Source organism: Theropithecus gelada, chromosome 16, assembly GCF_003255815.1.
Source record: "Theropithecus gelada isolate Dixy chromosome 16, Tgel_1.0, whole genome shotgun sequence".
Taxonomy (NCBI): domain Eukaryota; kingdom Metazoa; phylum Chordata; class Mammalia; order Primates; family Cercopithecidae; genus Theropithecus; species Theropithecus gelada.
In genome coordinates this window covers 2,347,890-2,362,364 of record NC_037684.1, presented here as the reverse complement: position 1 = coordinate 2,362,364, position 14,475 = coordinate 2,347,890, and the positions used below count along the sequence as shown (strand labels likewise).

The 14,475-nt window shown below is 45.6% G+C and overlaps 1 protein-coding gene across 7 annotated transcripts in view; it reads left to right on the top strand.

Annotated features, from left to right (window-relative positions):
- Positions 1-14,475, top strand: part of FAM222B (family with sequence similarity 222 member B) — a 116,740-nt gene that overhangs the window by 65,204 nt on the left and 37,061 nt on the right. For 2 of the 7 annotated variants that reach the window (XM_025361138.1, XM_025361143.1), the window contains exon 1: positions 9,203-9,253. The exons of 4 other annotated variants lie outside the window; for them this stretch is intronic. The gene's annotated coding sequence lies outside the window, so the exon portion shown is untranslated. Of the gene's footprint in view, positions 1-9,202; positions 9,254-14,475 lie in introns of those variants that run through there. One more of the 7 variants, XM_025361144.1, reaches the window with a different exon arrangement.

The following is a 14,475-nucleotide window of genomic DNA, read 5'->3' as shown; positions in this document are numbered from 1 at the left end:
GCTCACTGCAAGCTCCGCCTCCCGGGTTTACGCCATTCTCCTGCCTCAGCCTCCCGAGTAGCTGGGACTACAGGCGCCCGCCACCTCGCCCGGCTAGTTTTTTTTGTATTTTTTTAGTAGAGACGGGGTTTCACCGTGTTAGCCAGAATGGTCTCGATCTCCTGACCTCGTGATCCGCCCGTCTCGGCCTCCCAAAGTGCTGGGATTACAGGCTTGAGCCACCGCGCCCAGCCTTATTAATTTATTTTTTAATCTCTGGAGCTCAGACAGATCTACTTACTCCTTTATATGATAGCCCTTTTCTGACATCCTCATTTGAGATCATCATCTCACCTCAAAATCGCAGTAGCCAGCCAGGCACGGTGGCTCATGCCTGTAATCCCAGTACTTTGGGAAGCCGAGGTGGGCGGATCACTTGAGGCCAGGAGTTCAATACCAGCCAACATAATGAAACCCCATCTCTAAAATAAATTTTGTATTCAAGAAATACAAAAATTAGCCAGGTGTGGTGACTCACGCCTGTAATCCCAGCTACTTGGGAGGCTGAGGCTAGAGAATCGCGGAAGCAGGGGAGGCAGAGGTTGCAGTGAGCTGAGATCGCACCATTGTACTCCAGCCTGGGCAATAGAGCAGGACTCTGTCTCAAAAAAAAAAAAACAAAAAAAACAATGCAATAGCCATTTAACTGGCTTCTACCATCTCCCGTTTTTCTTTCACACTTCCAGAAGATTTATTCTAAATAGACATCTGATAATGTTACTTTCCTTAAAACCTATCCCTATATCCCATGGTTTTCAGAGAAGTCTGACATTAGCAAATAATAGTTATAACTGCCATCAAGCACAGGCAGTGTACTAACCACTTTACAAATACCACCTCATTTAATCATCACAATTATTCTGAAAGGTGTTGGGTGCACTTTCTTTTCTTTTTTCTTTTTTTTTTGTTTGAGATGGAGTCTCGCTCTGTCACCCAGGCTGGAGTGCAGTGGTGTGATCTCGGCTCACTGCAACCTCCGCTTCCCAGGTTCAAGCGATTCTCCTGCCTCAGCCTCCTCAGTAGCTGGGATTACAGGTGCGCGCCACCAGGCCCAACCAATTTTCATATTTTTAGTAGAGATGGGGTTTCACCATGTTGGTCAGGCTGTTCTCGAACTCCTGACCTCGTGATCTGCCCACCTCGGCCTCCCAAGGTGCTGGGATTACAGGCGTCAGCCACTGTACCCGGCCTTTTTTTTTTTTTTTTTGAGACGGAGTCTCGCTCTGTCGCCCAATCTCAGCTCACTACACGCTCCGCCTCCCAGGTTCACGCCATTCTCCTGCCTCAGCCTCCCGAGTAGCTGGTACTACAGATGCCCGGCTGTTGTTTTTCTTTTTTGTATTTTTAGTAGAGACGGGGTTTCACCAAAGCCAGGACGGTCTCGATCTCCTGACCTCATGATCCGCCTGCCTCAGCCTCCCAAAGTGCTGGGATTACAGGTGTGAGCCACCGTACCCAGCCAATTTTTGTATTTTTAATAGAAATGGGGTTTCACCATATTGATCAGGATGATCTGAAACTCCTGACCTTAGGTGATCCACCCGCCTCAGCCTCCCAAAGTGCTGGGATTACAGGCATGAACCACCGTGCCTGGCCTAGGTGTTGGATCCACTTTCATGCCAATCTAAGGGTAAGAACATTGAGCTGTGACTCTGACCACTGTATTCTTTTTTTTTTTTTTTTTGAGACGGAGTCTCGCTCTGCCACCCAGGCTGGAGTGCAGTGGCCAGATCTCAGCTCACTGCAAGCTCCGCCTCCCGGGTTCACGCCATTCTCCTGCCTCAGCCTCCCGAGTAGCTGGGACTACAGGCGCCCGCCATCTCGCCCGGCTAGTTTTTTGTATTTTTTAGTAGAGACGGGGTTTCACTGTGTTCGCCAGGATGGTCTTGATCTCCTGACCTCGTGATCCACCCGTCTCGGCCTCCCAAAGTGCTGGGATTACAGGCTTGAGCCACCGCGCCCGGCCTACCACTGTATTCTTAATCTGCTGTTCTGTCTTTCTAGCATGAAGTATTAATATAATTTGCATATCAGGCTTATCTCCAGGTTTAGCACATACACCCAACACCCTGCTTTCGATACCAGACCATTTCTGCCTCCGCAAACAAGTGGTTTAGTTTTACAGCTGCATGCCTTTCATTATAGTTGTTGACTACCCTTCTTCTCAATCTGGTAAATTCTTACCCAGTCTTCAATGATCTGTGCTGCTGTTCTCCCTTCTTTCTCACTGTCCCTTGCAGTATTTGTTTCATTGTCTGGATTTTCTTTGTTTTTTTTTTTTTTTGAGACGGAGTCTTGCTCTGTTGCCCAGGCTGGAGTGCAGTGGCGTGATCTTGGCTCACTGCAACCTCCGCCTCCTATGTTCAAGCAATTCTGCCTCAGCCTCCCGTGTAGCTGGGACTACAGGCACCAGCCACCACACATGGCTAATTTCTGTATTTTTAGTAGAGACGGGGTTTCACCATGTTGGTCGGGCTGGTTTCGAACTCCCGACCTCAGGAGTTCGCACCACTGCACTCCAGCCTGGGTGACAGAGTCTCAAAAAACAAACAAACAAACAAAAAACCAGAAATGATTTAATCTTTGCTGTTGAAGCAGATCAACAATGCCATTTGTCTGTTTAGAAATAAGATTTTTCCAGGATTCTGTTAAAAGAAGATAAATTGTCAGTATAACAGTAGCTTCTGTCTTTATATACTGTCTTCTTAGTACTACACACTGGTGGCACATGATGCATTTAGTGCATAGTAGCATGATGTGGAGATCAGACCATAATGCTTTACTTTAGGGCGTCCAGGGGAAATTTAACAATTCTCAGTAACTCTCAGCCTTAATGGCTTGGTTATTGTTAAAATTCGTCTTTATCAAAGGAAGCACCAGTTAATGATATTTCTCCTGGACCAACATGCTGGGTATTAACTGGAATTGCTGACTGATTTGCAGTGGGGAAACCCTGAGAGCAATTTCATGTTTGTCCACAAATTATCATTAGCAGTTTCATTTGCAGATTGAAGGAGCAGAAGGAGTGGGCTCTTCGCCAGTTACAGCTTCCCTCCGATTAGGGTGTTAGTTCAATTATGTCCAATTAACTTTTATTATAGATAGTGATGATAATTACTTGCAAGTCAGTTTTTGGCTGCAGTTAAACCAAGACTGAAGTATGAACTTGATGGATTTTAATAACTGGTATGACACATTTCACACCCTCACTCCACTGCAGTTATTTCTTTTTCCAGGCCTCTTTTAGTCAAGAGGTCAAAGCATTGAAAAAATCCATCTCACAATTAAAACATACTGTCAGGCCGGGCGCGGTGGCTCAAGCCTGTAATCCCAGCACTTTGGGAGGCCGAGACGGGCGGATCACGAGGTCAGGAGATCGAGACCATCCTGGCTAACACGGTGAAACCCCGTCTCTACTAAAAAATACAAAACACTAGCCGGGCGAGGTGGCGGGCGCCTGTAGTCCCAGTTACTTGGGAGGCTGAGGCAGGAGAATGGCGTAAACCCGGGAGGCGGAGCTTGCAGTGAACTGAGATCCGGCCACTGCACTCCAGCCCGGGCAACAGAGCGAGACTCCGTCTCAAAAAAAAAAAAAAAAAAAAAAAAAAAAAAAAAAAACATACTGTCCTTACTTTGAAGAGCCTTGTAGGATCGTATTTTAAAGAATCTATTAGGAGCAGTCTAATGGCTTTTTACATTCTGAAATCATACCCTTGAGTTCACTGTTGCTTATCATAGGAGAATAGACTGAGATAAAACTAAATGTCATTCATAGCAATATATCCTTATTTTAAAATTATAGTAATTGGCAAAGTACGGTCTGGTTTTCTGATTGCATTTTAAATTCTCTTCTAAGTGCAAAAGAAAACTTGGTTTGGGCACTTTAAAAATCAGTAGGACATGGGCTGTAATCCAGTGCCTGCAATCCCAGCATTTTAGGGGGACAAGGTGGATTGCTTAAACCTAGGAGTTTGAGACCAGCCTGGGCAACATGGTGAAACTCCTTCTCTACAAAAAATATTTTACAAAATTAGCTGGGTGCGGTGGCACATGTCTGTAGTCCCAGATGCCCAGGAGGCTGTGGTGGGAGAATCACCTGAGCCCAGGAAGTCATGGCTGCAGTGATTGCATCACTGTGCTCCAAGCTGGGAACAGAGTGAGACGCTGTCTCAAAAACAAAAGAAGTCTGGGTGCGGTGGCTCACACCTGTAATCTCAGCACTATGGGAGGCCGAAGCAGGAGGATCACTTGAGGTCAGGAGTTCGAGACCAGTCTGCCCAACATGGTGAACCCCTGTCTATACTAAAAATACAAAAGTTAACCGGGCATGGTGGCATGTGCCTGTAGTCCCTTCTACTCGGCAGGCTGAGGTGGGAGAATCGCTTGAACCTGGGAGGCAGAGGTTGCCATGATCTCAGATCCCGTCACTCCACTCCGGGCTAAGTGACAGAGCGAGACTCCGTCTCGAAAAGAAAATCAACAGGACACTGAGGACACATTTCTTTAGCTGTATAGGAATTTTAGGGTTTTTTTTTTTTTTTTTTTGAAACGGAGTCTCACTCTATTGCCCAGGCTGGAGTGCGGTGGTGTGATCTTGACTCACTGCAACCTCTGCTTCCCTGGTTCAAGTGATTCTCCTGCCTCAGCCTCCTGAGTAGCTGGGACTACAGGTGCATGCCACCATACCTGGCTAATTTTTGTATTTTTAGTAGAGATGGGGTTTCACCAAGTTGGCCAGGCTGGTCTGAAACTCCTGATCTCAAGTGATCTGCCCACCTCAGCCTCCCGAAGTGCTGGGATTACAGGCATGAGCCACCATGCCCAGCTAGTATGTTATTTTAATAGAAGGTTACATATCTTTGGAAGTAACCCTTATAAGGTAGATAAAGAGGGATAGAAGCAAGGGACATAGTTCGCTTTTCTTGAAGAAGACTCGTAGGTCCCCTTCTGCTTTCTTCAAACTTTCCTATCAGTATTATTCTTTGATAGTTACCCTGAAAAGTGAATGGACTTACAAGCAAAATATTTTTAAAATTTTAATTTTATTTGGATTTTTAAATTATTTCTTAAAATGTTGTGAGTATAGGCCGGGCGCGGTGGCTCAAGCCTGTAATCCCAGCACTTTGGGAGGCCGAGGCGGGTGGATCACGAGGTCAGGAGATCGAGACCATCCTGGCTAACATGGTGAAACCCCGTCTCTACTAAAAATACAAAAAACTAGCCGGGCGAGGTGGCGGGCGCCTGTAGTCCCAGCTACTCGGAGGCTGAGGTGGGAGAATGGCGTGAACCCGGGAGGCGGAGCTTGCAGTGAGCCGAGATCGCGCCACTGCACTCCAGCCTGGGCGACACAGCGAGACTCCGTCTCAAAAAAAAAAAAAAATGTTGTGAGTATAAGCTAAATCTTATCTCTTTAAAATGCAAAAGACAGGCTGGGCACTGTGGCTCACGCCTGTAATCCCAGCACTTTTGGAGGCTGAGGCAGGCGGATCATTTGAGGTCAGGAGTTTGAGACCAGCCTGGCCAACATGGTGAAACCCCGTCTCTACAAAAAATACAAAAATTAGCCGAGTGTGGTGGCATGTGTTTGTACTCCCAGCTACTCGGGAGGCTGAGGCAGGAGAATCGCTTGAACCCGGGAGATGGAAGTTGCAGTGAGCCGAGATCGCAGCACTGTACTCCAGCCTGGGTGACAGAGCAAGACTTTGTCTCAAAAAAGAAAGAAAGCAAAAGACAAGTTGATTCCAACTGGCACTGTTATTAGATTTGCAGGTGACTTGCTGCTGTTTTCATTTTGGATGTTGCCCGCCTTGGTATCCTTTATTGTTGTGTACTCTTTCTAAGGGTGTATCAGTTTCCTTGGATATCTTTATGGGCTTGGCTGCATAAAAATTTGGTTGAGCTGGGAGCTGTGGCTTATGCCTGTAATCTCAACACTTTGGGAGGCCGAAGCAGGCAGATCACCTGAGGTCAGGAGTTTGAGACCATCCCGACCAACATGGAGAAACCCTGTCTCTACTAAAAATACAAAAAAAAAAAATTAGCCGGGCATGGTGGTGCATGGCTGTAATCCCAGTTACTTGGGAGGCTGAGGCAGGAGAATTGCTTGAACCTGGGAGGTGGAGGTTGCAGTGAGCCCATATCGCACCATTGCACTCCAGTCTGGGCAAAAAGAGCAAAACTCTGTCTCAAAAAAAATTTTTTTTTTTGGTTGAATATGACAGAATATGGCAATGCATTTTAAGAGCCTAGTTTTTGTTAATGTTTAAAGTTGGGGGATAAGTTGATGGCTGCTTGCAGAAGGGTCATAACACACTTGTTCTACCTCTAGAACTTCCCAGGCTGCACTAACAAGGAAAGAAGAGGAAAGGGGGAGTATATAAACATCATCCTCGTACTACAAAGCTTTTCATTGGTTGTTCCTGAAAACCACTCTGCTATAGAATAACGAAGTCCCTGCTGGCCAGCTGCTGTTGGTGTGAAAGTGGAGAAGTTAGCTATAGTGGGTACTTTTCAGGAAGTTGGAGATAAAGTTTATGATGTCATTTGAAACTTTTTGGATGATGTGAGGAAAGAATGTCAAAACGGTTATACTCTGGAAGATATAACAAGGCTTTCTTTTAAAATATAAGAGAGTTTGCATGACACTTGATGAAGTTCTGGATGTGTGTTTAGAAGGAAGGGCCTTGAAAAACTCTTATTAAAATGTGAGCATGGGATGGGCAGGGTGGCTCACAACTGCAATCCCAGCACTTTGGGAGTCAAGGCAGGAGGATCACTTGAGCCCTAGAGTTCAAGACCAGCCTGGGCAACATAGTGAGACCCTGTCTCTACAAAAAACTTTAAAATTAGCCAGGTGTGGTGGTGCGTGCTTGTAGTCCCAACTGTTGGGTGGGGGTGTGGGGGGTCAGGAAGACTAAGGTGGGAACAGTTGAGCCCAGGAGGTTGAGGCTGCAGTTGTGATCATACTACTGCACTAAATGAAGCCTGGGCAACAGAGTGATATCCTATCTTTAAAAAAAAAAAAAAAAAAGATAAAAAAATGAAAACTGAACATGGCAGTTAAAGAGATGGCAGTGAATGTCAGGTATGAAGAAGGGAGGATCATTAATAGTTCCTCCTTCAAGGTAGGCATTTCTTTTTCTGTTTCTTCTTTCTCTTTTTTTTTTTTTTTTTGAAATAGGGCCTCGCTCTGTCACCCAGGCTGGAGTGAAATGCTATGATCTTGGCTCACTGCAACCTCTACCTCCCGGGTTCAAGCAGTTCTCATGCCTCGGCCTCCCGAGTAACTGGGATTACAGGCACATGCCACCATACCTGGCTAATTTTTGTATTTTTAGTAGAGATGGGGTTTCACCATGTTGCTCAGCGTGGTGTTGAACTCCTGACCTCGGGTAATCCACCCGCCTCACCCTCTCAAAGTGCTGGGATTACAGATGTGAGCCACTGCGCCCAACCTGTTTGTTTCTTCTTTCTTCAGACAGGGTCTCACTCTGTCGCCCAGGCTGGTGTGCAGTGGCACAATCACAGCTCACTGAAGCCTCAAACTCTTGGGTTTAAGCAATTCTCCCACCTTAGCTCCCAAGTAGCTGGGACTGCAGGCACACACCACCACACCTGGCTAATTTTTTTCAGACATGGTCTCAGTTTGCTATCCAGGGTGGTCTCAAATTCCTGGGCATGGCCGGGCACGAGTGATTCTCGCCTTTAATCCCAGCACTTTGGGAAGCCAAGGCAGGCAGATCACCTGAGGTAGGAGTTGGAGACTAGCCTAACCAACATGGTGAAACCCAGTCTCTACTAAAAATACAAAAATTAGCTGGGTGTGGTGACATGTGCCTGTAATCCCAGCTACTTAGGAGACTGAGGCAGAAGAATCACTTGAACCCAGAAAGTGGAGCCGAGATCGCACTCCAGCCTAGGTGACAGAGGGAGACTCTGTCTCAAAAAAAAAAAAAAAAAATTCGTGGGCTCAAGCGATCTTCCTGACTCAGTCTCCCAAAGAGCTGGGATTGCAGTCATGAGCCACGGCACCTGGCTCAGGATAGGTGTTTTTCTTTTTGCTTTCCAGTGGCAAAATTCTCTATCTTTAGAATAAGGGAGTCCATGAATGCTCACAGTGGAAGCATTCCCAGAACAGAGTGGAAGTAGGGAGATAATTTGAAGTGTAGGCACTGGAGAAAATGTTATTCAAAAAACTGTTGAGAAGAAATTGGAAGTCGATGAGGCAGAAAGATACAGGAAACCTATTCCAGGTGGCAAGAACCCCAGTGGCACACTCACCCATGTGATTCTCCATTAAGATAAATGAGAGTAGTTGCTAACAGACCACTCTCACCTCTTTTTGACCTCCAACCTCACCCTTTCTAGACTTCAACCTTGTATTTTTTAAGATAAAAAAATTTGGCCAAGCACGGTGGCTCACACCTGTAATCCCAGCTTTTGGGAGGCCGAGGTGGGCAGATCACGAGGTCAGGAGATCGAGACCATCCTGGCTAACACGGTGAAACCCCATCTCTACTAAAAATACAAAAAAAAAATTAGCTGGGCGTGGTGGTGGGCACCTGTAGTCCCAGCTACTCCAGCTACTCAGGAGGCTGAGGCAGGAGAATGGCATGAACCCGGGAGGCGGAGCTTGCCATGAGTCGAGATTGTGCCACTGCACTCCAGCCTGGGCAACAGAGCAAGACTCCGTCTCAAAAAAAAAAAAAAAAAAAAAAAATTGAAATATATAGGACAGTTGCAAGTATGCTAGAAATAATTTTTTTTTCTTTCAATCATTTGAGAGTGTTGCTGACCTGATGCTCCATCATCCCTGAATACTTTAGTATTTCCTATAAACAAGGGGCATTCTCCAACTTTACAATACAACTGTCAAAATTAGGAAAGTAACATTGACACATTACTTCCATATAATTATCAGATCCTCTTCAAATGTTGCTTATTATTGTACCAGTTATATGATTTATAGCAAAAAGGATCCAGGTCAGAATCACACATTGCATTTATTTTTCATGTTGTCTTAGTCTCCTCCAGTCTGGAACAGTTTCTTCAGGCCTTCTTTGATGTTCATAACCTTGATGCTATTAAGTTATTTTGTAGAAAGTCCCTCAGTTTGGACTTGTCTGGTGGTTCCTCGTGTTTAATTTAGGTAACACATCTTCAGCAGGAATATCACAGGAGTGACGCTATGTTGTTCATTGCATGATTTCAAAAGGTACAGAATTTTGATTTGTATCAGTACTGATAATGTTTGATCACTTGATTAAGGTGGTGTCTGCTAGGCTTTTCCAAAGTAAAGTTACTCATTTTCTCTTTGTAATTATTATTTTTAGGAGACAGGGCTTAGAAACTATACAACTATTCCATTCCTTTTCAGTCTTTCAATGTATTAGTTTGTTTACATTAGTATGAACTAATGACTTCCTGTTTTATTCAATGAAATATAATCTTTTGTTTATTTTGATGCTCAGGTTATTCCAGATTTGGCCACTAAATCAAGAAAAATAATATATTTTTTTTTTGAGATGGAGTCTTTGCTCTGTCACCCAGGCTGGAGTGCAGTGGCGCGATCTCGGCTCACTACAAGCTCCGCCTCCTGGGTTCACGCCATTCTCCTGCCTCAACCTCCCGAGTAGCTGGGACTACAGGCGCCCGCTACCACGCCTGACTAATTTTTTTGTATTTTTAGTAGAGATGGGGTTTCACCGTGTTCGCCAGGATGGTCTCGATCTCCTAACCTTGTGATCCGCCCGTCTCGGCCTCCCAAAGTGCTGGGATTACAGGCTTGAGCCACCGCGCCCGGCCTAAGAAAAATAATTATATAAATATATGTTTAGTCATAAAGATGCCCAAATAATCTGCCATTCTTTTATTTCAAAAGATTGACAGATACTCCCCAAACTAACACCTTACAGGCAATGGTAGAAAAGAAAAATTCACAACTGTTGTATTCCTGGTAACATGTCTGCTTTACTCAGTGTACCCACTCACTGTCTTCTCTAATTTCTACTGTGTAAACCTCTCAGGGGTTTCCCTCACCAACTGAGCATCTTGTGACTTCTTTGTCCTTTGATATTTCACTGTTATTCTTTGAGCACTTCCTTTCCTGCACAATAAGATATATTAGACTCATCTAGTACTTTCTCTGCCTCAGTCAGTTCTCCAAGGAGCCTTGGTTCCTTTTGATGGAAAATGCAGTATTTAGAAACCAAGAGTAGGCCCTACTGGGGCTCGTTGAAATTGGATGGGAGTGATCACTGCATCCAGTACTCTTCTCATTCTGTTTGGGTAGCTTCCATTTCTAATTCAATTGAAGTGACTTAATAGAACTCGGTAAAAGTTGGTGAGTAACTGAGTTGGTAAGGGAGGTCCCAAAGAGAGAAGAAATTAAAGAGGACAGTGGGCCAGACACGGTGGCTCACGCCTATAACCCCAGGAATTTGGGGGGCCAAGGCAGGTGGATCACGAATTCAGGAGTTCAAGACAAGCCTGGCTAAGATGGTGAAACCCCATCTCTACTAAGAATACAAAAAATTAGCCGGGCGTGGTGGTGGGCGCTTGTAATCCCAGCTACTCTCGAGGCTGAGATGAATTGCTTGAACCTGGGAGGCAGAGGTTGCAGTGAGCTGAGATCCTGGTACTGCACACTCCAGCCTGGGCGACAGAGCGAGTCTCCATCTCAAAAAAAAAAAAAAAAAAAGGGACACAGAATGAAGATGTGTACGAGTAATAGAAGAATTTTGAACTTTTGTTTTTACCACTATCCATAAGATTACTTGTCGGGGGGTGGTAGCTGTTTTTTTTTTTTTTTTTGAGGTATCTTTGAGATAAAGGAAGGGCCAGGCGCTATGGCTTACATCTGTAAGCCCAGCACTTTGGGAGGCCGAGCAGGCAGATCACCTGAGGTCAGAAGTTCAAGACCAGCCTGGCCAACATGGTGAAAACCCATCTCTACTAAACTAAAAATACAAAAATTAGGCGGGCGTGCTGGCGGGCATCTGTAATCCCAGCTACTCCGGAGGCTGAGGCAGGAGAATCGTTTGAACCTGGGAGGCAGAGGTTGCAGTAAGCCAATATTGCGTCATTGCACTCCAGCGTGGATGACAGAGTGAGACTCCGACTCAAAAAATAAAAGTAAATTAATTTTAAAAGGGAGGGCAAGTTACAGTATTTGGGCATCTTTAGGGTTACGCGTGTATTTATAGGATTTTTCCCCTGATTAACTGAATGCTAAAATAATGTTGACTTAAATGAACTTGTTTGGTGGGACTTAATATGTAGTATAAGATGCATATTTAACAGGTTAGAAGCAGTCACACACTTTGATAAATAACAATACTGAGGCTAGACGCAGTGGCTCATGCCTGTAATCCCAGCACTTTGGGAGGCCGAGGCAGGCGGATTGCTTGAGCTCATGAGTTCCAGACCAGCCTGGGCAACATGGCAAAAACCTGTCTCTATAAAAAACAAAAAAATTAGCCATGTGCAATGGTGTGCTCCTATAATCCCGGCTACTTGGGAAGCTGAGGCAAGAAGATCCCTTAAGCCTAGAAGTTTGAAGTTGCAGTGAGCTGTGATTGCACCACCATACTCCAGCCTGGATGACAGAGTGAGACCCTGTCTCAAAAACAAACAAACAGAAAAGCAATTCTGAATCACTATTGAATTTCTCAGGGCCACAGAAGGGAGCCAAATAATTCTGCTGATCATTGAGTGAGTTGTGGTACTTTGAACACTTTAGAGGTTTAAAGAACTGCTTTAGGCCAGGTGTGGTGGCTCACGGCTGTAATCCCAGCAATTTGGGAGGCCGAGGCGGGCAGATTACCTAAGGTTGGGAGTTTGAGACCAGCCTGACCAACATGGAGAAACCCCATCTCTACTAAAAATTCAAAATTAGCTGGGTGTGGTGGCACATGCCTGTAATCCTAGCCACTTGGGAGGCTGAGGCAGGAGAATCGATTGAACCCAGGAGGCGGAGGTTGCGGTGAGCCAAGAGCATACCATTGCACTCCAGCCTGGGCAACAAGAGCGAAACTCCATCTCAAAAAATAGACTACTTTATTAGTTTTTTGTTTTGCAGGCAATTCCTGAAATGAGGAAGCTTCCTAAAGTGAATTTCAGAATCTTTTTTTTATCTGTGTGTTTAGCTATGAAAGTATTATTCTTTTTTTTTTTTTTTTTTTTTTTTTTTTTTTTGAGACGGAGTTTTGCTCTGTAGCCCGGGCTGGAGTGCAGTGGCCGGATCTCAGCTCACTGCAAGCTCCGCCTCCCGGGTTCCCGCCATTCTCCTGCCTCAGCCTCCGGAGTAGCTGGGACTACAGGCGCCCGCCACCTCGCCCGGCTAGTTTTTTGTATTTTTAGTAGAGACGGGGTTTCACCGTGTTAGCCAGGATGGTCTCGATCTCCTGACCTCGTGATCCACCCGTCTCGGCCTCCCAAAGTGCTGGGATTACAGGCTTGAGCCACCGCGCCCGGCCGAAAGTATTATTCTAACAGGGACTGTATATCTGTTTTTCCTTCCTGCAGATTGACCCAGCATTCCACATTTCATTAGCTAGTTATGGTCGGCCAGGTGTGGAAGGAGGTGCTCCACCTCTTCCTTTAAGCTTTCAATTCTTGGGCCCCTTTAAGGCTTAGCAGCCTCTTCAGCTTTCAGAGACCCTTTAGCTTCAGAAACCTGCTAATTTCTTGGATATGTGGAGTGTGAACCATAAATCTTCAAGTTATAGTGAGTCTCAGTAACAAGCATTGTAAGTGCTTTGATTTTCACTAAGGCTATATAGAAGCCTTTGCCAAAGGTTATTACATATCAGGATTTCTCATGGTCCATACTCAGGCTGGGGGAGGAGAAGGAAAGGCCTAAAGGGAATGGAATGCATTAATGTATCAAACTTGTCTTTCCGTATTACCTTAAAATCTGCCTTGGCAAGATTGGCAAACTAGCCCTAGATAGCAGAAGAATAGAAGATACAGTGGGGGACGGGCATGCTGGCTCACGCCTGTAATCCCAGCACTTTGGGAGGCCGAGGCGGGCAGATCACGAGGTCAGGAGATTGAGACCATCCTGGCCAACATGGTGAAACCCCATCTCTACTAAAAATACAAAAAAATTAGCTGGGCATAGCGGCGGGTGCCTGTAGTCCCAGCTACTTGGGGGGCTGAGGCAGGAGAATGGCGTGAACCTGGGAGGCGGAGCTTGCAGTGAGCTGAGATTGCGCCACTGCACTCCAGGCCGAGCGACAGAGCAAGACTCTGTCTCAAAAAAAAAGAAGAAGAAGATACAGTGAAGAGCAATGTGTTAGCTATAAGTAAAACTTCATTCTCCCTGCCCCGAATTTACTATCCTTTCTAAAGCTCTTCACTAGAAATGTACAGCAAGGCTTTGTGCACAGAGAAGTAGTTCTAAGAAGTTGTAAGGCCAAATGGATACATAGTGGATACATGGCCAAGGACACATGTGAAATCCTTTTCCCCAGAAAATTCAAAATAATATAGGGAGCAGGGAGATGCTTCCTGCTAGAGACCTGGGCGGGCTCTATGATGCCCAGCTTCCAAAGGATGTCAGAGCACAAGTGTCCAAATGGAAACTGACTTAGGAAAGGTATGAGTTGAGCGTAGGTTCAAAGTCGGGGTTTACTTCTCACATTCAGGGATAGAATGAGGATACAAGGGGAAGGGTTTTCTGTGCTAGGATTGCTTGAGAATGAGAAGTAACTATTCCATCATTACTTGTATTGTTCTTTGATACAGTTTACTCTGTGTGAATGATACAGCTCTCCCCTGGGGGAATAAAAGTCTGACCACTTCAACCTTTTCTTTGCCTCTATATAGTCATTTTCCCTGTGGATTCTTACCTTGGTTATAGTTGCTGTCTTATCCTTCACTTTGAAAGGATTTTCACTATGAATTGATTCCGAAGTGTTAGGCTGGCCAAAGCATAAAAATGAGTTAGATTGCAAAGTGTTGGCCTGGGAGAGGTGATTCCTCCAACTCATCAGGAAGTCAGTAATTACATGCACACTTAAAACAAAGCAAAACAAAAACCTGTGGCCAGGCATGGTGGCTCATGCCTATAATCCCCAGCACTTTGAGAGGCCAAGGTGGACAGATCATGAGGTGAGGAGATCGAGACCGTCCTGGCCAACAAAGTGAAACCCCATCTCTAGTAAAAATATAAAAATTAGGCCGGGCACGGTGGCTCAAGCCTGTAATCCCAGCACTTTGGGAGGCCGAGACGGGCGGATCACGAGGTCAGGAGATCGAGACCTTCCTGGTGAACACAGTGAAACCCCCTCTCTACTAAAACTACAAAAAACAAGCCGGGCGAGGTGGCAGGCGCCTGTAGTCCCAGCTACTCGGGAGGCTGAGGCAGGAGAATGGCGGGAACCCGGGAGGCGGAGCTTGCAGTGAGCTGAGATCCGGCCACTGCACTCCAGC